Below are 6,302 nucleotides of genomic sequence, written 5' to 3'. Positions count from 1 at the left end.
TTAAGATGTGGCTTCTAATCTGTGTTGATCTGTTGAGTGCCCAATAAAAGAAGAATGAAATATGATTTCCCTCATTATACTTTTAGACTTGATTATGAAACTAAAGACATTGCAGAGCTAAAATTCATTTTCCAACAGAGTTCTACTATACTTAGGAATTAGCTATTTAGTGATCAAATTATTAATACTTGTAATATCTCACCTTATGGAAAGGTAAAGGTTATATTAAAGTAGAAAATTTTTTTAGTCTCTAATTTTTTCATTGCATCACTTTCTCTCAAATTAGCAATGAAATAACACAAAGTGAGTCACCTCATGTGCTTAAACAGGTCACTCCATTGTCTCCAAAGCATGGTGGGGAAAGGGATGTAGAAAACAGGGAACTTGTTGTCATAGGTAGGTCATGAAATAACTCAATAAGGAAAATGGTGAGGCAGTCAATGAGAGCACTTGTGCTTGTAAAAGAAATTCACAACATTGAGCAATTGCAAGATGAGCTTAATCAAGATGCTAGTCAGGCTTTAGAAGCACTTCAAAAGGAGGTATTCTGTCTTCGTTTGGCCGAAACTAAAATAAATAATGATGCAGCTCAAAAAATTTCTAATATTAAAGTAGAAATAAATGACATGAATAAAGTGCATTCCACTGGTGTTGCCAAAGATTTGGGGCCTATTGTTAATGTGGATAGGAAGAATATGAACACTAATTTAATGGAAGAAATTAGCATACTGCAATCAATGGGAGATACAACCATTGCTTCTTACGAAGAGTAGCTGGAAAATGTACAAAAGTCCATAGACAACCTGGTGTTGCCATCTCCTGACCCAAGTCGTCCATCTGATGGGGCATCACCATCACCTGCCAAATCAAAGTCGCAATCACAGAAGAAAACAACCCTACCATTATCTTTGAATAATAGTAGCAAATATCCCCATGTTCTCCTCAATCATCATCCCATCGACATATCGATTTTGATAATGAGAATAATGTGCTAAAGAATGTTAATGTTGCTACCACCACACCAACCAAAAGTGAGGATGGTGATGGAGTGTCCTCTAGGGAGGGAACTCCATCCCATCATAGATCTAGCTCTATTAATGTCAGGAAAATGAAAAATATGTTCAAAACAACATCATAGGAAAACATTAAATGCATAACTTGTGTTACAGAGCTCAAAGAACGTGTAGCCAAACTTTAGTATCAAAAATAGTTGCTTGTTTGCCAAGTATTTGTTGTCTTACCCAGATTTTGCATAAAATGAATTAATCAGTGAATTAATTATTGTTCTCTTTTCCTATTGCATTTATTCTTCTTTAATTTCCCTTTGATAATAGGTATTTTTTCTATGATTGTCAGATAGATTATTTTTTCATCTTGAATGAATGTTGTTGATTATTATGCACAACTCTTTCTTGTTTCTTTAGGTACTGGGATTGGATGTTAATGAGAACACTCACATAGAGGAAGGAGCAGACAGGGAAGATGAAGTTGTTGAAGGAAGTACAAGGAAAATGGATCTTACCACATAGTCCCCCAAGACAAGACATTCTTTCTTTGAGAAGCAACAAGAACACATAATTGAGCTTTGGGACTTGTGCCAATTTTTTATAATCCATAGAACTCAATTCTATTTTCTATTCAAAGGAGATGCAACTGATGAAATATATATGGAAGTAGAGTTGCGCAGACTGACTTGGTTTGAGCTTCATTTTGCTAAATTGGGCAATGCAAGCCTAGCAAATGGATCCGATGATCATGTTGTCTCTCTAGCTTCAAGGTACAAAATTATCAAATGCCAACAATTAGTTTAGTATTACACTGAAGTTTATTTTTGGAGAATAGGTGGGCCATATTAAGGCATCTGATAATATTAAATAATATTAGCTTGTTTCACGTATTATATAGTGCACATGCTTTGAAGCATGGATGAGAACTCCTTTCCAAGTGCATGCACTCCTGCTTCTCATCTGTAGAGAGGGAGATATTATTCATCAAATGGGAGATTTCTCTTGAAGGTAAACAATGTAAGCTTTAATTAGTCCAAAAGATCTAGACTAATCCTTACTGCAAACAACACATTCAAGAAAGTGTTGAAACGTAGCAAGGCTGGTGGGTTATTGTGAACCAGGCCATGTTTCCAAGGAGATGTTTGAACTTTGAGCTTAAATTTGCTCCGCCAAGATACCAAAATCCTTGCCTATTTGGTTGGAACCCCATTGCAGAGTTGCTTGATCTCTGATTCATTGATTTTCCTTTTGTATTATGTATTATATAGGCTTCCATTTTTAGGTTTATTTTTGGACTGTAATTAAATTCACTGTTAATTACATTTTGCAGGCCTTCACCTTCTAATGAAACCAAATTTTGTGTATCGATAGATGTAAGGCTTTGATTTGAGATTGTTCCTCGGAAATATAACCATCTTAGAGGATTGATACAATAGAGTACCTTTACTAGTTGTATGTGAGGGCTTGGAAAATATAAGCACGAATGGTCTTATGAGTGGGCACACCTACCTGGATTCCAGGATTCATTATTCTTGTTGTTTAATGTAATAAGTGTTTTGCACATGTCTCTCCTAATTACATCTTGCAAGTCTTAGAATGAATTTTGTACAGATAGATATAATGGTTTGATTTGGGATTGTTCATTAGAAATGTAACTTCACTTCACTTCACTGTAGTACATAATTCCGACTGATCTTTTTATCTCGAGGAATTGATCCAGTACTGGAGTACCTCATCTACTAGTTGTGAGTGAGAGAACCTAGATTAATATAAGTAGGAATGGGCACAAGGTGGAGTCCAATATTATCACATAATTGCTAATGTGACATGCATTAGCCAAATATAATAGCTATATATATATATATATATATATATATATATGAAAAGAAGTATGTGAAATTGGCATAATATGTTTATATACAACACACATGTGGATGATGTCCATGGTTTTAGTTCAAACAGTTGTTGCCAATATTGTTGGTAATTTCACTAGTTCTATGTTAGTAGACAGATGAAAATAGAATAACAAAATACAACATTATTAAACCTGTCCAGACCCATCTTAAGCACAGATTTATCGAGAATTGGGAAGGGTTAATTAAATAAATGGAAGTGCAAAACTTTCATCAAGTTTCTGAGCTGCAAAAAAGGTTTTCACTTTCAGCAATTTGATCCCTCTCACTTCATGATAGTGCCATGCTTAAGATGAATCTAGATTAATTGAATTTGATCCTAGACAAGTTGTTTTTCGGATAAGATGCCAAGCACAGAAGGTTTTGGACTCAGATAATAGAAAGAACATGGTATGTAGTTTTACCTCTGCTCTACTCTATCTACATGTAGAAAGTAATCAGTGTGATCCATAGTGATTTGAAATATAGAAAAGACATGATTTATTTAGATTTAAAAGTTCATTTAATTAAATTTGGTCTTGCTACATGCTACATTGGTTGAGCTGCAATGGCAGGTGCAAAAATAGTCATAAGTTACAAGGGAAAAATGGGTTTGTTTTGGTTGCAAGACAAGGTATTTCACACATTCTCACAAACTAACAATATAAGCCAAAATAGTGAAGGATACATGTATTGCACAAACATGCCCTTTTATCACTTGGACTCATCAATGCTAATTTACCATGCATCCATTTATTTACATATGCTTGAGTGTGTATGCATAAAGATAGGGAAATGGATTTAAAACAAGGATTTGTACCTGACAGCATCGGATTCTCCTATGATAGCAGTGACGCCTTGTCTATCCAATAGAGTTGAAGTGTAAGTAATTTAGCAAAATCAAACTAAAGTGCAACACTTATAGTATAATTCATTGCTTTTTTGAATTTATATAGATGAAACAACTGAAAATGAAACTCGTCAATTTTTTATAACTAAAAGGGAGTTGTGGTGAATTTGAAGGAGATCAATAAATTTGAGTCTAGCCTGATCGACCTCTTGTAGGTTTCCGCAGGTTTGTTTGTTGATAGTCCCGTGTGATACCAATGTACTTGTAGTGATATTGTTTTGGTGATTTTCGAGGGTCAATGGTTAGCCCTATGAAGAAATGCTCACACCTTGGTTACATGACGATTGAAAGGTGTGGCGCAAAAGGTTTGTTTGTTAATAGTCTGTTGTGATACCAATTTACTTGCAATGATATTGTTTTGGGGATTTCCGAGGGCCAATGGTTAACCCTATCAAGGAATGATCGTGCATTAGTTACATGATGATTGGAAGATGTGGTGCAAAATTAAAATGATCGGTAATGAAGTTAAATTTAAATGTATTTGTTCTTCCTCTTAACATAAAGGATTGACATCCATTATTTGTAATGGAATTTGTTGGAGACTTATATGAGCTCTGTGTATCTGTGTCTGCCTGTGTCTCAGTTTTCAATTTCTTTCTCTGAAAATCTTCTAAACCATCATTTTCTCGACTCTGTTTAAGCCACCATTCCGATTATTTGACATGCCATGCTCTTTGATAGATAACCAATTAAGTTTATCAAGCCAGCTTCTACAGATTCATTAACAAATAGCAATTCATCCCATTAAATAACAATTATTCCTCCATAGCAAGATAGTCGCAAAGGTGTACATCACTATGAGCTTAACATAGTAAACAACTACAGGATAAAAGAAAAATAGTTTTCCTATCAATGTCCTTTCCATTTCTATTTGTTGTGCTTGTATTGGGTATCATGTGTTGGTCACTTTCCTTAGCTTCATCTTTCAGTTTATAAATAGAAGGATTGTATATTTTCTAACTTCAAATTAGCGGGAAGAGGACAAAATTATTTAAAAGGTCCTTTGATTCCAATTAATTTCTTGGAGTATATAAATATACTCTACTCTTAGAAACATGTGTTTTGGAAATATAAGGTTTTGATTTAATTGATTTTTAAAGGTTTGATAGGAATTTTTCAAGTTTTCCTTTAATCCAGGTTTGATAGTAATTCTTCAAGTTTTCTTTTAATCCTTATCTGACACATGATACTTTTTGAAACAATATAAGGCATACCAACAACCTCAAGCCCATGGGGGAATACATATAGTTAAAAGGTTTAAATAAAAATGTGTCATTCATATACACATATAGTGATAGGATTGAAGGGAGACAACAATCCTATGGTGTGGTATATATAAAACATAAGATACATATATTATAAATTATATTGTGTACATAAAGTAAATGGCACGAAGAATTTTTAAGTGGTATAATATTATTGTGGTGTAGTATGTAGAGGTAGGAGTTGGGTGAATAAGAGGGGACAAAGCGGACTTAAGGACATTACAAGTTACTTATGTCTCTAATTAGAACATAGACATGGATATACAATGTATGCACTTAAAGTAATGGAACTCTAATTGTGTATATGAAACTATGAGGGCTCATTGTAAATATTTGAAGTGTCAACATAATACTCATAAATTTAAAGGAGGAATATGATTAATATTCCAATTACATCATGAAGAGATATGTCAAGATGAAGAGAGATTGTTGTTAAATTGTATTTATGTCAATGGGAAAAAAATTAGTGTGCAAATGAGGTACATTCACTTATAAGTTTAGATTGTTGAAGTGGCACAAATAAAATGACTACAGAAATAACTAATTTGTATTATTGTAGTACTTGTTAGATAGTTGTATTTTTGTTCCTAGACTAAATTAGTCATTCATGTTAGTCATTTTTAGTTGTATTACTTATTAGCTAGTCATATATTTTAACCCAAGACTAAATTAGTCATTTATGTTAGTTATTTTTAGTTGGGTCATTTAAGATTGCTCATTTTTTGTAGCATTTCACTTGGAAAGTTGTGGTGACTAACTTTTTTAGTCACCTAGTCACTAATTTCTCATTTTCTATTAGTGGGTGGAACCTCAGGATGATGTGGATCAGTCACATGTAGAGGAGAAAAGAGTGGAAGCACCCACTCATGTAGAGACTTCCAAAGATGGAAGGAAAATGCACCAGAGAGGCTAACAGATTGATGCATGATGCTAGAGAGAATGTGGGAGCACCCACATCACAATGCAGGCAGAGGAGGTCACTAGATCGGTACACTGGCTACATGGATGTCATGAGCGAGAGTGTAGAGGTTGATCCATCCTCATTCTAGGAAGAAGTGAAGCAACCAGTATGGGTTGATGCCATGGTTGAGGAGTATGAATCCATTATTAGAAAATATGTTTGGGAAGTGGTACCAAGACTAGAAGACAAGTCAATGGTGAGTTCTAGATGGCTTTACAAGGTAAATCAAGCAGCAGATGGGAATGTGGAGAAACATAAGGCCAGATT

The 6,302-nt window shown here is 34.2% G+C and overlaps 1 pseudogene; it reads left to right on the top strand.

Moving 5' to 3' along the window:
• Window positions 1-413: 413 nt before the first annotated feature.
• LOC149187042 (kinesin-like protein KIN-7A) lies at window positions 414-2,239 on the top strand (annotated as a pseudogene).
• The last annotated feature ends 4,063 nt before the right edge of the window (window positions 2,240-6,302 follow it).

This window comes from Pinus tabuliformis, chromosome 3_1, assembly GCF_031772625.1.
Source record: "Pinus tabuliformis cultivar Carrire ecotype Pingquan chromosome 3_1, CPIR1, whole genome shotgun sequence".
NCBI classification, from domain to species: Eukaryota; Viridiplantae; Streptophyta; class Pinopsida; order Pinales; family Pinaceae; genus Pinus; species Pinus tabuliformis.
This window is presented reverse-complemented; position numbering and strand designations above follow the sequence as displayed.